Source organism: Pan troglodytes, chromosome 13, assembly GCF_028858775.2.
Source record: "Pan troglodytes isolate AG18354 chromosome 13, NHGRI_mPanTro3-v2.0_pri, whole genome shotgun sequence".
Taxonomy (NCBI): Eukaryota; Metazoa; Chordata; class Mammalia; order Primates; family Hominidae; genus Pan; species Pan troglodytes.
The window spans coordinates 96455244-96477732 of NC_072411.2; the positions used below are offsets into that span (position 1 = coordinate 96455244).

The 22489-nt window shown below is 33.6% G+C and overlaps 1 long non-coding RNA gene across 2 annotated transcripts in view; it reads left to right on the forward strand.

The window, feature by feature from the left end:
• Positions 1-22489, forward strand: part of LOC134807998 (uncharacterized) — a 129143-nt gene that overhangs the window by 43901 nt on the left and 62753 nt on the right. Inside the window, exons 4-5 of one of the 2 annotated variants that reach the window (XR_010149823.1) lie at positions 4056-4279; positions 7140-7297. This is a non-coding gene — a long non-coding RNA (uncharacterized LOC134807998). The remainder of the gene's footprint in view (positions 1-4055; positions 4280-7139; positions 7298-22489) is intronic. The other variant, XR_010149824.1, reaches the window with a different exon arrangement.

Genomic DNA, 22489 nt, shown 5'->3' on the forward strand with positions numbered 1-22489 from the left:
TGGGAGCTATTCTTTCTGAGTCTGTTTCTTTATTTTTAGAATATGAAAATATATCAAATTCATCAGGTATAATACTTAAGTTTCAAGTGCGTATACATTTCCTATTAATGTGTTTGTACATAGTAGACAAGCAGCCAAATATCAGTTCCCTCCCACTTTCTTCTTTGCTGTATTTGACAGAGTATTTTACCTTTATAGTTTTTTTTAAATTCAGTGAATATACAGTCTCACTAACAGTGATTCATGCAATGAGAGTCACATTGAAGAAAATGAAGCTATGAGAATATTACCTGCTTCACAACTTAAAGCACCTCAAAGTATATATGAATATCTCATGCACTTAATCCCACTGTAAAGAAGAGGGAGTAAGAAGACAGACTTTCATTGCTATGTCAGCCCACCGTGTTTTACAGCACCAGATGCGCAAATTGCCTAGACAGCCTGCCTTCTTCTATTACAGTATTGGAATGTGGTAGCTGGCATATTCTCCAGTTGTAAGTCAAGAGAATTTTAGCATAAAGTAGGGGTTTCATATATTTATATAAAATGCTATTTGGTAAAATTCTACAGGAGCTAGAAATTTCCCAGAATATGTCAGATAAGACGTATTATTGGGAAATTTTAATCCTTTAAGAGTTTTCCTACATAATTTGAAATATTCTGTATTTAGAAATAGTCTCTCAATATTACTACATTCATAAAACATAAGAGCATGTCTTGGATTCTAATACTATAATTTAGTGTCTGACTCAAAGAGACGATAAAAAATCCTTATCACAAGTTATTGTATATGATTATCTTCTAGTAGCATTAAGATGATAACTGATATAATAGCCTCCCAAAAATTCAACTGTAACATCCATGCTGTAAAGAAGTTTCCTTTTTAGAAAAAAAAAAAATGGTAATCTTATTTTCAAAAAGTCTAGTTTTCAATCTTGACTTTTAATCATATATCTTATTCACCTAAATATTTATTCGTGGCACACATATGCTTCTGAGCTAGGCCAATTGGGGAATATTAAAATTACACACAGAAAAGATCATACAGCTCATCAATTCTATAAGTATTACATATACCTTTTAATTAAATGGCTAAAAGTTTGACTATGAAATATATAACAATATAAATTTAGAGGAGGACTCAACTATATACAGTATGGCTGACCAGTCATGTACTATAATGCTTTACAACTAATTTAATGGCATAACCAATTAGAGGTTAACAATGCCAACAGAATATTTCAGAGCCTTGGATTTGCATTTATGTAATTTCTTGATGTACATACTCAACGGTCACATTAAGCCCTCTCCAAAATGAAATCAAACAAAAGATAAATAAATAATATATTGTTATTCTTTAGTTTTTTATTCAGCATTTCACAGTATTAACATCAAATTATTTTATCTTTTGGCAATAAAGATTTCATTCATGTATGAAGCTGCTTTTCAGTGTTCAGCATACCAGTTTGTCTCTTATTAAACTGGCTAGTTTAAAATCTATTAGACCTCTTCCATTCTGAAGAGGAATGCACAATTTTCAGCCATAGATTTATTCATAAATATTACAGACTGTCTTGGAAGATAGAAGACAGAGAAAAATGTAGTAGTCAAGGCATAGCCTTAACATTTGAAGTAAAAAAAAAAAAAAAAAAGAACTAGAATTGCAAACAGAATATCGTCTTCCTATTTGCTGAGTTATTCTTTACCCACAAACATTACTACTTTATCTCTCTCCTAGACTTAATGATTAATACAGATCCAAGTTTTAAAAATGACAAAATAGAAATAAAAATAAAAGGGTGGAGGTTATGAATAATAGCAGGAAACTTAGGTATCTGAGGTAAAATAATTGAATTGGACATAAAGCAAAACTTTGAGCTTTCCAGAAGTCTTAAAAGTCGTAAGAATAAATAAGAGCATTGCATGCTCTTGGCTTTAGGTCTTTTCTAAAAGTGCCACTTTACAGCTACCTATCTTACTATTATCTCACAGATAATTTATATGTCTGTTGAAGGAAGGCACATTACAGAGATATGTCAATATATCGTTGCCCTTCCAAAGCTAAGTCTTTTTTTTAAAGCCAAATATGAAAACCTAGTGGCTAGTACATAGTAAATATTCAATAAATGTCAGCCACTCCTCAATGCCTCAGTTTTCTTTACTTGTTCTTATTTTATATCTGAAACTAATCAAACTATTATTTGGAGATTTCTCTAAGTGTTGAAATAACATTTGATAGAAATACATCCCAGAAGTGGTTCTGTGTTAACACCAATAGTATACTGCTTATGCCCCTAGACATCAAGATAAAACACCTCTGAGAGACCCGCTGATTACCATATCCAATTAGTTTGAATACTGTAATTAATTTTTTGGCAGTTTATTATTTGAAATCTCAAGTTAAACTATACAATAAAAAATTTAGAAGTACTTGTAGGAACAGTGAATAGCATTGCTTGAGAAGAATGTGAAACTACTGAGATTAAGACACTCATTAAAGAGTAAGAAGATTAAGAAGTAGACAAAACTAAACAAGAGTCTAGAGTCAGGAATTAAATAGTTCCCCATCACTACCACACACCTCCAATGTGTAATAGAAAAATATATTTAATCCAATTAGTATTATATTAAGCAGTCACTAATTATAAAGAAAGCGTTTTGAATTTTGGTTACATACAAAAGCCAAAACATCCTTTTATATACCTACGTAATGTTTTTATTTATTTTACGTTTAAAATGACTACAATATTAAAAAAAAAACACTTGAGCAATGGAAGAAGGTAAATTATGGGAAAGTAAATAGAAAGTAAGGGTAAGGGTTAAGACTAGCTCATAGAAATGCCTACCATAAAGTCCTGAGTAGGTGCAGAGATGTACCAAAATGTTTTCTCTCAACTTCCTAATGGTCAAAGCAATCAGGATGAAATTTAGAAACACAGTGTCTAAAATATTAGGGAAGTGAGGAGGGATGGGAGCCAGTTGTTTAAAAGATATATAGCTTTTGCTGATAGTGAGGCTTGAGAGGAATTTCTCCTTGGGGATACTGTAAAGAGGAAGCTATTCCATACATTGACTGATGTTCTCAGTAACATCTACACAAAAGGAAAGCTAGCGAGTTCTTATGATGTTTTTGGATGTCCAGAAGGTAAACTGGTGGTAAATGCTCAATTGCAATTTAGTAAAAACAAATCTGTCAGGGCCAAAACATTGCCATTCAAGTATACAGCTCCCTGGTGGTTTCAAATCTAGATTTATTCCTTTGGGATTTAAGAGGAAATGGTGTTTTCCTGTGTACAGAGGGCACTCATTGTGATGGGCAGAATGTCTTTATTTTATTCCTTTTAAAGTTACAGTATTAAAAAATAAGAAAAGGTAATTCCTCAAATTAAACTCCAGTCGAAGCAATGCCATACTTCTGTAAAGAATGTCAAACAGCATGATGGTTTAATGACCAGTTCTCTGGAAAGGGAATCACCATGGGAAATTTCTGTTTTGATTTTTTTCTTCCTGAGGCCAGAGCTGTAGTAACATTTTTATCTGGCCTTATTCTCTATCAAGGTTCACTTTGAAAACTTCAAAGGCCATGTTTGGAAAATGAAAATAGCTCTCATTTTTATTCATTTTCATTTCAGACCAGCATGTAAAAATGGCAATCCTTTTAATCCCAGGGAAAAATGCTTTTAGACAAACCATGTAGGTGTTCTTTTTTTCCAGGAATAAATTAAAACTAATGTATGAGGAACTATTATAGATAATGCATTGACACAGTAGGCCACTAAAAACAGAAAAGGTAGAAATCATAATAGCTCTATACCAATTTAAACTTTATGCATCTAAGATATGACACATTTAATGGAAGCCTTGAGGGCAAAAATGAAATTAAATAATATACACAAAGATGAAGGATCTAATTTTTCCTTTTAATAAGTTATTTTACATGTTATTAGAGACCATAAAATAGTAATAGATTGATGTAGGGTACTGATATTTTATATAAAATACATTCCTGTTTTATGACCACATGTTAGTCTTGATCTTTTTCTTGTACCATGAAGGAACTACTGCTCTAAGGAAAAAAAGGAGAGCTACATGAGGACCACACAACTCCTGGAAGAGGTTTCCCTGGCAACACAACTTTTCCATTCCTCTGGTTGCAGTGTTTTCATCCAGTAGCCTGTCACCTCACTCAAAAGCAGGGCAATGGAGAGAAAGAAACTTATCAAGTTTTTTCTTTTAACTAGAGAGTAGCCTACTTATTGGGTCCTGCAATTAATTTCAGGTAACCAAGCATATGTCCCAGTATACCTTGCTTTATGATTACTTATATGGCTGTAAAATTTTCTTGAGAAAGATAATTTCTTAGAGTACATTTTTAATATAAAATTATCAGATTTGCCTTTCATTCCTACCTGAACCACCTTGCATATTTTTAGTCAGCTGGTATGTAATTTTTTACAAGTTTATATATTCTTTATATAAAGAACAAAATCTCCAAGATGGTATTCATACTGTACTGTGGCACAACTTACTAGATAGCACATAAATCTATAGAAAACTTTTATATTTGAAGCAAACATCCATAAATATAAATTAATATTCCTTGGTTTCCATAGATATTAACTTAGACTTTAAAATTTATTAAAAATTTTTCCTGAATGCTTTTTAACTCTGTATGCAGTTTTAATTAATATATAATCCAAGATTAATGTAATTTCTGTAACTCCTAAGACGGCCTCATAATCATATTTAAGCTCTAGATTTTACAGTTAGCCTAAACAGTATACAATATAAAGATGGCATGCATTTTATAAATATAAAATAATACACTATTTAAAATAGAAGGAGAACCAGGCAGAGGTTCACAATGCCTTATTCAGAATTCTAAATTCCTGTATCTTTGAGAACCAAAATGTCATTCATTTAATGGTTAAATCTGATTTGAGTTGACTAGGATGCTATATATAGTCTTTATAATCACATTATTTTGAATATCCATATATTTCACTGTCAAAATATGTGGCCACTCACATGTTTCAAGGGATATATAATATACACAGCATTACTTCCCTGAAATACCAAAACCTCTGACTTTTGTTCCCAAGTTTCAGTAGACATAAATAGACACGTCACTATGGACAGAGAAAATCTGCATATTGAAATAGAGTAATTGCTTTTAACACACTGAATAAAATAATAATTCATGAATCCAAACTGATATACACAACAAAGAAATAGGTAAGGAAAAAGAGAGAGCTCTTCCTTATGATAGGAAGATAGCTATGTTTATATCCATATAGATATGGAAATATACAAGTGGAATTAGAAAATACTCAATGGTTGCTAATAACAACTGTTGGTAAACATTTGATGAGCATAAAACTTTTCTAGCAGTTTCAAATTACATTTCTTTTTTCTTATAAATCCAAAAGTTAAAATTCATAACTTTATAATGGAGAAACCTAGTAGACCCCAACTTAAGAACATGACATTTAGCATCACTAATACTGAGAAAAATCAGTTTTATATTCCTTTTGATTTCATTTACTGAGAACAAAAGAAAAAAAATCACTTCCAGAGCATTCTCACTAAAAATGTATAAAGTAAATCTAATCATGAAAAAATACCATATAAATCCAGATTGAGGGACAGTCTACAAAATAACTGACCTTCACTTCTCAAAAATAATTTCAAAATAAGGAAAGACAAAGAAAAATTGAGGAACTGTCTCAGTTTACAGGAGATACATGACAAATAAATGTCATTCCAGTTCATATAATTTTGATGCAGATAAAATAAGCATTCACCTCCTTAAAGAGAAAGCAGTAAGAGACATTGTTTAGTCAGGGAAGTTACAAAGTGTTCCTTCTGTGGCTAATAATCATTGGAAACAGTGGAGGAAAAAAGAAGAGAGAATGTGAACATAATAAAAGAAAATTAAAGCGAGTAAAAGAAAAAAATACAGGCAAGTCTGGTAAAAAGAATTAAAAGTCATCTAAAAATATTTAGTCCTAGATACGCAAGAAACAACTAAGTTATTGTATTACAGTATAGAACATAATTGGTTTTAGCCAATATAAAAATATTTGAAATAATTACTTAACATTTTGAAAGATTTAAATGACTCAGCAATCAAAATGTTTAAAGTGTACAAACATAAAGTACCTTTGAAGTACTTAAGTAAAACGTGCATGTTTTATGAGAAGCAGCCCCTTCAATAGCTTGCAATGTGTATGTGTCTCAAACATATTTTCCTGATAAGAGATTTTTGTCATGAGGAATTTTTCGATGGGACTGTCATGCTGGTTTTAGTTTAAATAAAAATCAAAGGAGAGTGAAAGAATGTTAGGAAATTTCCTCTGCAATAAAATTGTTTGTTATCTTTTAACTAAGAATTAAGCAAACCAGGAAAACAAAGCATTTCTCCGATAAATACAAACTAATTAAGGGTAACCTATCAAGTAAAATTTAGAGCTGCCTAACGTAATTACTTTTTAAACTTTTCACTTTGAAATAAGTATGGATTCATCCTGCATACTCTTTGCCTAATTTTCTCCAATGATTACATTTTATATAACTATAGTACAGTATCAAAGCCAGGGACTTAACATTTGTACACTGCATGTGTGTATGCTTGTAAGTCCTTACAGCAATTACTTAAAGTTCAGTGATATTAATATTAATATTTCATATTCTTAAGATTTACTAAAGTTAGCTCCAAATCTGTTCAAAGTGATTAATATTCACTAAGTATAGGCAATACATTTTTAACAAAATTGCCACATTTTATTGTTTACTTAATTTTAAATATCTATACCTTAAATGTATATACACTAAATATATTTAGATGTTAGAGATGCAGTTGTGACAAGAGACAATAATCCTTGCTTACTAATATTAGCGTGTGTGTGTGTGTGTGTGTGTGTGTGTGTATGAAAATAAAAATAAAGTATACAAAATGGGTCAGATACTATTAAATCCTATGGGGGGAAAAATAAAGTGAGGAAGGAGGAAGTGAAATGGTTAAGTAATGGTGCAATGTTATATAAGTGAGCAAGGAAGGATTAGCAGATAACTGTAAAGACCTAAAAGAACTGAGAGAACTAACTGTGGTTTTTGTTGTTTGTTTGTTTGTTTTTAAGTACTCCTGGCAGATTTATAAAGGAAGCTGCTGGAAGGAATTCATTCCCTTTTTGCTGTTCTGCCTTCCACCTTCCACTGTGTGAGGACACTGCAAGAAAGCCCTCATCAGACACCAACCGCCAGCACCTAGATCTTGGAATTCTCAGCCTCCAGAACTGTGAGAAATACGTTTCTATTTTTCTATAAAATAATAATAAAAAAAACTTCCATGCAGGAAAAAAAAATCAAGTTCAAAGGTCCTGTGGTGAGGGCATGCCAGCTTTGTTTGAGAAGCAGTAATCATGCCTGTGTGACTGTAATGAAAGAATAAAAGAGAAATGAGCACAGAAGAATATAATGTAGTCCTTTTCATTTTAAGCAAGAAATTTGGCTTCAATTCTAAATGTGATAAGAAAAAATAGAAGGTTCCAAACTGAGAAGTGACATAATATGAAATGTTTTAACAGAATCACCTTTGTTACCATATTGCAAATAAAATGAAAGTGCATCAAGGGCAGAAGTAGGAAGGCAAGTTATGAGGTCATTTTGATAATCCAGAGGAGCTGGGATGATGACTTAAAGCAGTATAGTAGCAAGGGTTGGGTGAGAACGTGGAATCCTGGGTGTATATTAAAGTTTCAGCAAAAAGGATTTATAGATGAAACAGATATGGGTTATGAGAAAGAGTCAAGTTAAAGATTATATCAAAATTTTTTTATCTGAACAACTGGTAGTATTGTGGTAAATCCTTACCCCATCAATTTACGTGACCAATAACTGAGTGGGAACATTAAGAAAGGGTTGGTTTGAGGGAGAATCGGGATCTCAGTTTGGAAATATTAAGTTGAATATGCCTATTTAATAATCAAATGAAAAACAGTATTTTTGTGATTTTCAGTATTTATTTGGCAAGAGATTAAATAATCTATAGCATTGTTACTACTTTCTCTTTTTCATAAAAGTTATTTTGGTATAAAATCAACCTGACTGGGAACTATCCAAATATATAAGCCTTTAGCTCTGACCTATTACTTATTTTTTTTGCCATTAATAATATGAACATCCACCAAACAATAACTTGAGACTATAACTCTTCTCTATTAAATCTTCATATTAAATTAGTCATTTAAATAGGATTATTATTTTCATTTATTGCTGAATACTTTCCATTACATTCAAACTTATTGAGACATCCTTAAATTTTGTAATTTATTTAACGGATTAATTCCTTAGCTTCTAAACTGGTTTTCTGTACGGCAACCCTATTTTCTTCTTAATAACTCATCATCTACATCTCCCAATGTCTTATTTTTCCAAAACAAAAGTGCACTAATGCCCTTCTAGGGCAAAAATTTCTTTAATGGCTTTCTATTGTTATAGATAAAGTTCAAACTTATTATGACGGCCTATAATTTTGGGGAAAAAACTCACCTAAAAACAGTTTTTAAAAGATTAGAATTCAAATGCTTGAAATTTCAGTTATTTTATGAGCTTTCTATTCAAACATGTCAGGGAGCTAAGACATTACATGCTACACTACTACTACTACTACAAATAATAATAAAAATTATTGTTACTCATCTCAGTTTTGGCAGAGGATACCATTTCTATAAAGAATGTAATTTGATTGTAGCTATGAAAATAGTTACTAGACAAGAACTAGGATGATGGTAACATTGACTTTTTATCTGAATCCTGGCTATATGTTTTCTGTTTGAAAAAAGTCATTAAGTATAAAATTATAATTTTTATAATTTTAGAATACATATTATAATAACACATTTTTTTAAACTGAGAATTTAAGATTTAAAAAGTACAGTAGGGGAAAGAGAAGGAAAATATGTTTTCTATGTGCTTGTTTTAATAAATAATGCCACCGAGGATGTAAGTTTTCAATGTCTACTTATTAAATCAGCATTACTTTCATTATTTTAACAACTTTCATGGGGTTCTTATATTGAGACTCAAATTAAATATGTAATATTAATCCTAATATAGCTATTTTTTCCTAACAAGAGCATAAAACTTCCAAAATTTCGTTCTGCATATTTATAACTGAATTTATGACTGACATATTTCTTTTTCAAACCATGTCCATCATTATATGAACAGGTACTGAATTTATCCATATTTACTTACGTCTTTCTTCAGCCCCTCTGTCAACCCACTTATCTTTTTGATAGCTCAGTGAGCTGGCACTAGTTTTGTACCTCAGGATGTTTACTCTGGCTAATTTAGCCACTGATCTTCTAATGTCTGGTGCTTGGCAATAAAGTCCCAGTTGGAGTTTTCAACCAACAGCAGTTTGCATTCAGTTACTTAATCTCTGTTTTGCAATCTTAGTACCTTCCTTTCTGATTGAATGAAGACAGTTGCTCCTAGGGATACCTGAACCTGAAATGAACTGAAAATATTTTATAGCTTTTCAATTTGCCAGGCAGTAGAAGAAAAATTCATACCAATCCCATTGCTACAAACAGCTGTTACTATAAGGTGATATTGCTATGCAATCCTAAAATAGAACAAGGCAAATACCATCCCTGTGAGGGTTCTACTATATTTTGTGGATCTCCAGCTGGAAACTTAATTGTAATTTAAACTGAGCATACAGAAACAGCTTTCCTGCTTCTATTCAGCATACTTTCACTGAATTGGATAATTTAATCAATAAGTTACAACACTCTTTAGTGTGAAGCTGCATAAAATTCTAGAAGGAGAGAAAATTTGATCTTTGATTTCTATTATCTTTATCTTCCTGCAATATATTCTTCCACGACTTTAGCTAATACCTCTCCCCATCACAATAAAGTCTTTAAACACTTAGAATCTATTTTCTGTTTCTTGTGTCCATATCCTATAACCAAAGACCACCAGGAACACCCCTGAGTTTATTCTTGTTTACAGCAATAAATACTTCACACAATGGGGAAATGTGTAGTTATCTCAGTAAGAGAGTATTAAAAGAATCTATTGTATCATTTGGGATTTGGTTATTTGGGGAAGAAATTAAGGAAGCAAGACTGCCCTAGATTGTCTGTTACCAGGAAGTGGGAGCAATTTTATGATTAGGTATGTCACCAAATCTTATCTATATGGATGACATACTAGAGTGAGGCTAATGTAATTGAGGATAAAGTAACTGCTAAAGAAACAACAGTCACTTGTATCTGGTACGTTGTGACCTGGACAACGTTCCTGTTTTGTTTATGCTCAGATAAAATTAAGGATTGTTGTTGTTTTTGTCATTGTCCTTCATGATCATTGAATGGTCGTATTTTATTTTAGGGTTCTGTGAAATAGTTTATGTTCAACAGGAGACTTAAAGACTTAGCTGAGAGTCCCAGTCCAGGTCCTGAATGTCAGGGCCTCCATTTTTACTTTCTCACTTGTATCTATTAACAAATATTAATAAAATGTTGCACAGTAAAGTATAACTGTAAAAAGAAAATAGTATGAAATTAAGATAATTCCTTATAGGGATATTGCTTGATTATTTATCATGGAAAGACCTGCAAAACAACAGCATCAGTCTTTAATAGTAGAATCATTTTTTCACATCAAATTCTGAGGAGGATGGTATTAATCAAGGCAATCGGCAATGTCAGGTAGAGGTTTTAATATACCTCTAAAAATTTGGCAAATATAAGGTCAGTCTTTTTTGCCTTCTTTCTATTTGCACTTGTAATTTTCTATGTGTTTTGTTTCTAAGTTAGAGCATTTCTAAATTAAAGAAACTGAAGACACATTTAAAATATTCTAAGATCAAAATATAATTTTCAATGCCATTACTACGCTATATTAAAAATTATCTTTATTTTATGCTGAATATATAATACTTCTATACAAGAAGCCTCTTTACCTTACTTGATTGAGACAATTATTTGATTAGTCAATTGAAAAATTAGGTTAAATCGGGAAACCATACAGCAGCAAAAAATGTAGCCATATATTAAAAGTTGTTTTTTAATTTAAAACATATACAGAAGTAAACTAGTTCAACCATTGTGGAAGTCAGTGTGGCGATTCCTCAAGGATCTAGAACTAGAAATACCATTTGACCCAGCCATCCCATTACTGGGTATATACCCAAAGGATTATAAATCATGCTGCTATAAAGACACAAGCACACATATGTTTATTGCGGCACTATTCACAATAGCAAAGACTTGGAACCAACCCAAATGTCCAACAATGATAGACTGGATTAAGAAAATGTGGCACATATACACCATGGAATACTGTGCAGCCACAAAAAATGATGAGTTCATGTCCTTTGTAGGGACATGGATGAAGCTGGAAACCATCATTCTCAGCAAACTATCGCAAGGACAAAAAACCAAACACCGCATGTTCTCACTCATAGGTCGGAATTGAACAATGAGAACACATGGACACAGGAAGGGGAACATCACACACCGGGGACTGTTGTGGGGTGGGGGGCGGGGGGAGAGATAGCATTAGGAGCTATACCTAATGCTAAATGACGAGTTAATGGGTGCAGCACACCAACATGGCACATGTATACACATGTAACAAACCTGCACGTTGTGCACATGTACCCTAAAACTTAAAGTATAATAATAATAATAATAATAAAAGAAAGTACATGAATGCATGAAAAGAAAAAAAAGTAAAAACAAAACATATACAGACACTGTATGATGTAAAGACAACGTCTTTACTTTGAGACTTTGTTGGCTGATTTGTATTCCACCTTTTTTACATAAAACTCATCTTAAGTCTTTAATTACAATATCTAACCTTGTTTCCATTAGGTGAAGTGAGAAGTCCAGAAGGTGTAGACTAGAAGACAGAGATGGCTACCAGCCATGGTAGTCCAGCCGGTACATTTTCAAAATGAAATGGAAAACTTTAGATTGCTTATGTAATTACATATTAACAGAGCTTCTATATATTCAATATATGAAGACACAGTCTATTTAGTTAGGCTGTTATATATTATCTATAAGGATTATAATTATTTTTAAGTATTTTAAAAATCTTATGCCATAAATCTTAATGTGTATTCATTAGATATGATATTTTATTCATTTACTTCCTCTTCTTGTTTAGGATACTACTTTAAAGTAGTTTGGGAAATTATGAATAAAAACAAATTCTTAACAGTAGATCTATTTAATTTGCTAAATTGTGCTTATAATTAGTTTAATATATATATATATATATATATATATATATACACACACCCACAGAAGTAAAATACTATACTTATGCACCATAGAAGGGCTTTTCAGTCAGTGATGGACTGCATATACGACAATGGTCCCATAAGATTATTACACTGTATTTTTACTGCACCTTTTCTATGGTTAGATATGTTTATATACATCAATACTTACCATTGTGTTACAGCTGCCTACAGGCTTGTAGCCTAGGAACAATAGACTATATCTTAAAGCTTAGATGTATTGTAGGCTGTACCATCTAGGTTTGTGTAAGTACACTCTATAATGTTTGCACAACAACAAAATTGCCTAACAAAGCATTTCTCAGATTGCATATACCTATTGTTAAGCGACACAAGACTATATATTCACAGCTTTTCCTAAATACTAACGATATGACAATGATCTTCCTTGTCAGCTATGCTGTCAGTCAAAACAGATGTGATTGTTCTCTACTGGCATTTGACAGGAACAACTGAGATTAGAAGATAGAGAGATGGGTTCCGGACTCCAAGTGAATCTGTGCAGCTTTCAATTCCAACCAATCAGTGACACCTGCATGTTGTAATCATTCTCCTTGGTTACAAGTGCTGGCAGAAACTAGAGACCTGTTTTTCAAGCTAGAGCAAAAAGAGCCAAATATAAATGTGAAAATTCTCTTTATAGAAAAAAAAAATCTTCCTTTAAGGAAAAAATAAAGAGGAAAGGATAGAGCTGTGTTTTGTTCGTATTTTTAATTATTTTGCAGGAAGGTCTATTACTGTTAAACACACCAATGAAGGATAAACGTGGTAGGTGTGTTATCTTCCCTGGTCGGTAATAAGAATTCAAACTGCAGCCCCGTATGCAGCATGAGGTTTAAACTGCTGTATCGGTGCCTACCATACCAGTCTCCTTTTTAGTTACTTGTTAGAGCTGTGTGAACCTTTCATCTTATGAAACTTGCCAACTTTAGGAATATTTTATGAGTTACTAGCTTTGCAAGTTTGCAGAATACATTCAAACATCACTTTTACAGGCAGCAGGACTACAAATGTTTCTCTATAGATCAAAAAAAAAGATATAAAAAGGAAACTATGAGAAGAAAACTAGCAGCATTTCCTCATTGTTTCTTAGTAAACCCCCTGGTTTTCTGTAACTTGAAATGAAGTCTGGCACTGAGTTTGGGCTCAGTAGAGGATCCTCCTGAGTTTATCATTCTCAATCAAGCTTTTCTCAAGAATAGTAAAGACAATATAAAAAATATGCATCCTCAATTTTTTTTCAGGTATTAAACAGCCACCCTTGGGTGAAAATAATATATTAACTAAAAATTTAGTATTTTTATTTCTCCTTTTCCACCTAATTATCCCTATTTAATATTTTAATAAGTTATTAATAAGTAATATTCATTCAATATAGTAAATGATGTAATATGCCAAAGTGTTATATTTATAAAGTTTCAGGGAGCATGATTAAAGTATACTTTTCTTTTCCAAATGTCCACAGTAGTAAAAATGCCTGTGGAACCCCAGAAGGCAATGAGGACAGCCAAAAGTTAGATGTGATTAATAAGAAAAGGGTGGTATTAGATCTTGAAGTCTTCTGAAAATTTGACCTGTAGAACTAGCTCAGTGAAAAAAACTAAAAACGATTTTGAAAGCACACCTAAACAAGGAAAAGAAAATATCTATAGAACATGAAGAAGGACACTTCAGGGTCTCCGTATAGTTGGTATTTTTACTTCTACTTTATATGTGTTCTTCCTTCACATACTATTCAAGGTCGGTTTATGGGGTCTCAATAGAAATTTGCCCCTGAATTCTTCCAGAGGAAGGCATGACCCCAGCCAAACAGCACATTAAAAGGTGCATGTCTAGAGCCTATTTGGAATAAATCTCAGAAATTGTGGAGATATATATAAAAGATCTTTTTCAGCTAAGCACCAAGCACTGACCATGAAAGATCATGGTAAATCTGACTGCACCAGAGTAGTAAATCAAGTGGCCAGCAGAAGCAACACCGTCCGATACTTCCCAACCGCACATGCCAGAAAAAGTTAACTCTTTTAATTGGTCTTTGCTGGAGCACCCTTGATTTTATCAGCATGTTGTTCCTAAAATTGAAGTGTTGATTGCTGTTCCTAGAAGATAGAAGGAGAAACACATTTTTGTTGCTCATCTTTCAGATGTAACAACTGGTTAAACCGAGAAAATATTCACTGCACTGTATCTCATGTACTACTAAATGAGACCTTGACTTAAACTAGAAATGCAAATATGCATAAATACAAAGGAGTATATCTAATTTAAGTCAAACTACTTAACTTATATTAACATAACCATTAATAATATTATGTATTAAAAAATGATAAATCTGGGAAAAGCTCAGCCAAACAGAACGCCAGAACAATAAATATAAACCCTGACTGTCCTGGGAAACCCAAGACATACAAATGATCTATGAAGAATTATAACACTGATAGTTTATTGGTGGGGATGAGTAACGTACATATAACAATCTGTGACCTTTGGCTAATATGTAACAAAAACATGACTTTATTATTTTATCAGTAAACATCCTTCTACAGACTCTCATGCAACAAGCACTATGATACATTTTAAGAATATGAAAACAATCTGGATAAAATTCCTTATCCTAAAATTACCTTTATGATGGAAGAAGACATGTTTGCAGATGGTTACAACACAAATATTACAAATAAGGTATAAACAAAATATAACAGGAGCTCAGGATATTGAGTACTTTGCTCTGCTTGTGGATGTAGGAGTGGAGGAAATCAGAAAAGTTTAAAAAAATAAAACAAGCTGCAAACCAATTAAATAAGAGATATTTGACAAGTAGCTAAAAAAAAGGAGGAACTTATTAGAGAGTAAGAGAATAAAACACATGGAATCATAAGGCCTGTCTTAGCTGTTTTGTGCTGCTATAACAGAATACCTGAGACTAGGTAATTTATAAAGAACAGATACTCATTTTCTCATAGTTCTGGAGGCTGGACAGTTTAACATCAAATGCTGGCATCAAGCGAGAGGGCATTCCTGCTAAGTTATCTTACAGTAGAGGACGAGAGAGGGCAAAAGAGAGCAAGGGCTGAATTCACTCCTTTATAAAGTGAACCCACTCCTGTCATAACAACATTAATTCATTATGAGGATGGAGCTCTCATGCTTAATCACCTCTTAAAAGTCCCATCTCTTAACTCTGTTACAATGGGAATTAAATTTTGATATAAATTTTGGAGGTGACATGCAAACTGTATTATTTTGTCCTGCTTCTCCAAAACTCATGTCCTTCTAAAATACAATATATTTTAATTCCATCACAATAGCCTCCAAAGTCTTATTTCATTCTAGCATCAACTCAAACGTTCAAAGTCCAGAGTATCATCTAAATCAGATACGGATGAAGTTAAAGCACAGTACATCCTGAGGCAACTCTCCCTTCAGCTATGGGCCTGTAAAATTAAACAAGCTAATAACTTCAAAGACACAGGATAGATATTCTCATTCCAACAACAGCAACAGGCAAAAAAAAAAAAAAAAAAAAAAAAAGCAACAGATCATGAGAAAAAAACAGCAAATATTAAAATTCCTGAATAATCTTCCTAGACTTAATGTTCTACCTTCCAGGTGCTGGGGCAGGGGTGGGGGTTCCCAAGTCTTCAAGAAGCCCCATTCTCTGGCTTGGTTGGGCCCCCAAGCCTTCAGGCAGCCCCATCCCTTTGCAGAGCCTAGCTGTCCTGGGTAGGAGTTCTCCGAAGCTGGAATTGCACACTGGTAGCACCACAGTTGTGAGAACTCGGAGGCAGGCCTGCTTCCATAGCTCCACTAGGCATTACCCTAGTATAGTCTCTGTAGCACCTCCACCCCTCCAGTAAGTCTCTGCTGGGCCCCAGTGCTATCCACAACATCCTTTAAATCTAGGTAGAGAAAGCCATGCCTCCATAGCTCTTGCATTCTGTAAGTCTGCAGAATTATCACCATGTGGATGTCTCTAAGATTTATAAATTATACTTGCTAGAGTGGCAGCCTGAGCAGCACTTGGGCTGGTTCAAGCCAAGGTTGGAGTGGCAGAGGAGTACTGTGCCAGAAGGCAGGGAGCAGAGAAGTGGTGTAGCAGTGAAGGCTGAGATTCCACAAGCACCTGTCAGAAACCTTACCCTAAAGGCCTTAGCTTACCTTGAAGATCTCTGAAATGCCTTTCAGGTCATTCTCCATTGCCTTGATGAATTCAATATGTCTTCATATTATTCATACTATACTCTAGCAACTGGTCACTTGGCTACACACTTAGTCTTTTCTCCCAAACATACTTTTTCATTCTTTACATGGTCAGGCTAAGAAATTTCTAAATCTTTCCTTTCTGCTTCCCTTTTAATTATAAATTTTATCTTTAACATTTCTTTTGCATTTTACTTTAAGTCCTAAAAGAAGTCATGCTGCACCCTGAATACGTTGTTGCTTAGATTTTTCTTTTGCCAGACATAGTAGTTCATGGCTTTTAAATTCTGTCTTTCATAAAACCCTAAGACATGAACACAATTTAGCCAAATTCTTTGCCACTTCATAAAAAAAAAAATGGATTTTACTCCAGTTTCCAATAGGCGATTTCTCTTTTCCATCTGAGACCTCATCAGAATGACCCTTCCTGTCCATATATCTACCAACATTCTAATCATGACCACTTAAGTAATATCTAAGAAGTTTGAGACTTTCTCTACAGCTTTCTTCTTCTGAGCCATCACCAGAATCTCCTCATCATTTTGTTTCTGGCAATCTAGTCTTTTGCTGGCCTGCTACTCCAAATTCTTCCAACCTTTACCTATCATTCAATTCCAAAGTTGCTTTCACATTTTCAGGTATTTGTTACAGCAGCAGCCTTACTTCTCAGTACAAATTTCCTGTCTCAGTCAGTTTTGTGTTGCTATAACAGAATACCTGAGACTGGGACATTTTTAATGAACAGAAATATATTGGCTAATGGTTCCAGGGGATGAGAAATCCAAGATCAAGTGGCTGGTATCTGCTGAGGGCCTTCTTGTTGCATCATTTGTGGCAGAAGGTGAGAGGGTGAGAGAGAGAGAGAGATAGAAAGAGTGAGGACCAAACTGGCCCTTTTAAAACTAATTCACTACCACAAAAAGAAACCCACCCCCATAATAATGGCATTCATCTGTTTATGACAGTGGAGCACTTATGGCCTAACAACCTCTTAATGGTCCCAACTCTTAATTTTGTTAAAAGTGCAACAAAATTTCAACATAATATTTGGAGGGGACATTCAGACCATAGCAAGGCCTAAGAACATGGTGTACAGCTGGTCCTCAAATTACCGTGTTTCAACTTATAGTTTTTAACTTGACAATGGGTTTATTGGGATGTATCCCTCATTGTAAGCCCCTGAGCTTCTTATGACTAAAAATGGGGGCACAGTTTCTACTAAATGCATACTGCTTTTGCATAACCCTAAAGCCAGTCAATTATAAGTCAAACCACTGTAAGTCTAGGACTGTCTGCTGTGTTGCCAGCATTAAATGCATTTTTGACTTACGGTATTTTCAACTTATGATGGGATGGAACCGTATTGCAAGTTGAGAAGCACTTGTATTTGATACTCCACAAATTATTTAGTTCCCAGAAACTATCAGAAAAACTTGTTCATAGATTACATTTTAGAGAGCATTTTAATGAGGTCATTTGGTTTAACTAAAATAATAATATGGCTTATTTTCAAATACCACTTGACAGTTTAAGAAATAATTTATGTATGCCACTTTATACATTACTATAATATTCCTATAAAAGTGGCATAAAATGGCTTAATAACTTTAGATTAACTTTCTTATAAAACTATTAGAACCTTTTAAGCATTATTTTCACCAGGGTGAAATAACTAACATTCATGTTGAGATAATTCAGCAAATACATTTATTAGATCTTTTTCAAAATCTGTTATTTGGTAGTCTTTCAGCAAATGTATTGGTGCTTTAAGATTTTTGATATATCAAATAATTTTAAAAGGTTAGTTTTTAGTATGTGAATTTAAGATTCATTATTTTCAACATAAAACTTTTTATTTAAATTATGCAAGGTGTTATATTTTATTAAAATGAGAAAAATGCTATAATAGGAATAAAATTCTCTAAGGAATTAAAGTGTATTTTATTTCCTTTTTGTACTCTACAGCAATTTCTAATTTTAGTGTTTATTTTTAAAATATGGAAGCAACCTCACTATGAAAATTTTATAAGTTGAACCCAACGATAAACAACTTGCATTGATTCCCACCTGTATACTCAGAGAGCCAAGAGAGTACTTTTATTTAATTAAACCAAATTCAATTTCAAAATAAATTTAGAAGTACTTACCTTCAAAATAATGGAATTTTGTACTTCTCTCTAAACCCTTTGCTTGTCAAGTTCTTCTCATTAGTTAGATAAGCATTTACATTATGTCATTAAAACATTTCTTCTTTACTTAATAAAAATTGCTCAATTCTAAGATGGATATTTTTACCTAAGTACAATATATTCTGTTTTCCTATGATGTCCTACTTTTAAATATCTTAGTTTATCATGCACTTTGTTTTGCCTGTAATGCCTGGTATTGATGTTGGATATTTTATATATCTGAATCATTAAGTACATAATGAATTATATCACATTTTCCCCACCCTCTCAAATTAAGTAGAAAGAGAAATATTAACAATATTTATGACCTATATAAATTTGGAATATAATGTGGAAATTTGATAACATCCTACTTATGTGGGTCCATTAATTTACTTGGCATATATAATGAAGTATCAACAACCGAGTGCTTAAAACAACAGAAAATGATTGTTTCAGGCTGGAAGCTAGAAGTCTGAGATCTAGGTAGCCAGCAGGGTTGAGGCCAAGTTCTGTGTGGCAGAATCTGCTCCACACTTGTTCCCTAGCTTCTAGTGGTTTCCTGGCACTCTTTCCTGTTCCTGGACGTATATGAAAATATACCATTTTGATTGCTGCCTTTACTTTCACATAGTAGGGTGTGTATGTGTGTCTGTCTCTATGCTGAAATTTACCATTTTTATAAGGATACAATTACATTAGATTAGGATCCACTATAATGAACTCATTTTAACTTGATCATCTGCAAAGACCTTATTTCCAAATAAGAAAAGCCACATTCACAGGGGGTTTGGGACCTTATATTTCTATTATTCAATCTATAAGAGTGGCTAAGTTTTTAAATGTTTTTCTTTAAGTAGACTAAATACTTAACTGTGTGTGACAACACCTGGGTTTATAGAATCCATCCTTCATCATTCCTTTTTTTTTTTTTTTTTTTCTTGAGACGGAGTGTTGCTCTGTTGCCCAGGCTGGAGTGCAGTGGCGCGATCTCAGCTCACTGCAAGCTCCGCCTCCCGGGTTCACACCATTCTCTTGCCTCAGCCTTCCAAGTAGCTGGGACTACAGGTGCCCGCCACCAAGCCTAGCTAATTTTTTGTATTTTTAGTAGAGATGGGGTTTCCCCATGTTAGCCAGGATGGTCTTGATCTCCTGGCCCCGTGATCCGCCCGCCTCGGCCTCCCAAAGTGCTGGAATTTCAGGCATGAGCCATCATTCTTGAAGAACTCATGTTCTAAGCCTTTGGAAATATACCTGAGTATTCAGGCCCTGCTCTATCTAATGTACATCAGGAATGAAGGTGAGGTGTTCAAGGAAGAAAAGATTGAAATGATAATTTATAAAAGAACTTTCAAGAAAAGCAGAAATATTTACAAAAATTGAAATGAAATAAAAATGTAAAAGTTCTCTAGAGAAAGTGGTAGAAATGGAAACATCATAAGGAATATCCAATTTATAATTGAAGAATTTTAAAAAGTCCAATTATGTCATTGATTTGCAATGCCCATCAATGACAGGTTAGACAAAGAGAATGTGATACCTATACACTGTGGAACACCATGCAGCCATTAAAAAATGAGGTAATGTCTTTTGCAGGAATATAGATGGAGCTGGAGGCTATTATCTTTAACAAACTAACACAGGAAGAAAAAAAACAAATACCACATGTTCTCATTTGTAAGTGGGAGCTAAATGATAAGAATTTATGAAAACGAAGGAAACAACAGACACTGGGGTCTACTTGAGGGTGAAGGGTGGGAGGAGGGGGAGGAGCAGAAAATATAACTATTGGGTGGTGGGCTTAATACCTGGGTGATGAAATAATATGTACAACAAATTCTCGTGACATGTGTTTACTTATGTAAAAAAAAAAAAACGCCTCATATGTACTCCCAAACCTAAAATAAAAGTTAAAACAAAACAAAACAGTCCAGGAGATCTTAATTCCTGGTTGTGTCTTCTGAGGGTTCATAGAAGCAATGACATTCAAATAGCAATCACATACCTAGAGCCAGATCAGGGTTTCTAAATATGATCTCTCTAGGACTTAGGAGTCTTTGAGAAATGCCTGATTTCAGGCTGGGCAGGAAAATTACAAGTAGAACCTAGAAAATGTTGTTGTTTCTGAATGTAAAAACATATTAAATACTAAAAGGAAATGAGACACAATAAGGACATAGAAACCAACATGAAGGAGCTCAATAGCAAATATGGTGCAATTCACCCTCAAATTAAATATGGGTAATAAAGTACTATAACCTCTTGAATTAATTAATCTATTATACCATTTTGAATAAATTATATTTTGAATATATTTCACATAATATATACATTATATATTCAAATATATTTTTGTGTGCCTGTGAGTGTGTGCGTGTGTGTTTGTATGTGTGTGTATGTGTAAAGCGCTTTCTTACAGTAGAGGGCCAAATAATAAATATAGAAAAAACCATTTGGCAACTATCAGTATCAAAATTAATGCAAGCAAAACTGATAGTGCATACTAAAAGTAGTGAGTGAAATTTTGAAGATTCAAAAGTATTACATTATCTCAATGTAACTTCTCACGAGACATCGGAAAACCCAGACAGAAGCAATTTTAAAAAGTGATCATGTTGGCCGGGCGCAGTGGCTCAGGTCTGTAATCCCAGCACTTTGGGAGTCCGAGGCGGGCGGATCAGGAGGTCAGGAGATTGAGACCATCCCATTCTGGCCAATATGGTGAAACCTCATCTCTACTAAAAATACAAAAATTAGCTGGGCATGGTGGCGGGCGCCTGTAGTCCCAGCTACTCGGGAGGCTGAGGCAGGAGAATGACTTGAACCCGTGAGACAGAGCTTGCAGTGAGCCAACATCGCGCCACTGCACTCCAGCCTGGGCGACAGAGCAAGACTCTGTCAAAAAAAAAAAAACAACAACAACAAAAAAAACCACGTTAACATAAACAGTATAAACAGTAATGAGATATCTTGATATATGATGCTAACTGACATGAGGCATTGAAAATAACACATCACTTCTGTGGTGTTCCTGATAAAATATTCACAATCTGAATCTGAAAACATCAGATAACTCAAATTGAGGTGCATTTTATGCACAGTCCTTGACCTTTTCTCTCAAAGCAATAGGTAATATCCCAAAGTAAAGAGGCCAAAGAGAAATAAAAACTGAAGGCAATGCATGACCCAAAATTTTCTTTTTTCTATAAATTGCGTTATTGGGACAATTGCCAAAACTTGAAAAATGCCTTTAGATTAGATAATAATACCACAGGTTAAGTGTGTTATACTCAATAGAGTATTACAGAGAAAGAAGGCATAATATCAGAAATTCAAATGAGAGAGAGAGAGAGAAGAGAGAGATAGCAAGAGGGACAGGAGATGGGAGAGAATGAAAGAGGGTGGAGGGAAGAGTGTAAGTAAGGAATATATAGAAATTTAGGGTACTATTTCTGCAAATTTCTGGATGTCTGAGATGTCCAAATTAAAAAGTAAAAGAAGTTACTCATTTAACCGATTACATGCTGGAGAATGAAAAGTGAAGAGAGAACAAAGTATAACTCTTAAATTTGAAGAAATGGGAAATAAGTGGTGAAAAATTGAGAGACACGCGGGGGATAAAGAAGAATTTCGGTACCAGCTTAGATGCAGAGCTTGTACAGGGATGAAAACACTAAGAAAAAGCAGCAGCAACAGAGTCAGTTGGGAAGTAATGCGTTTATGAAATTTTATCAGTAGCAAACACTAAATGTGAGGAAGTGTGTGCAAAAAAGAAGATGAACATCCTGACAAG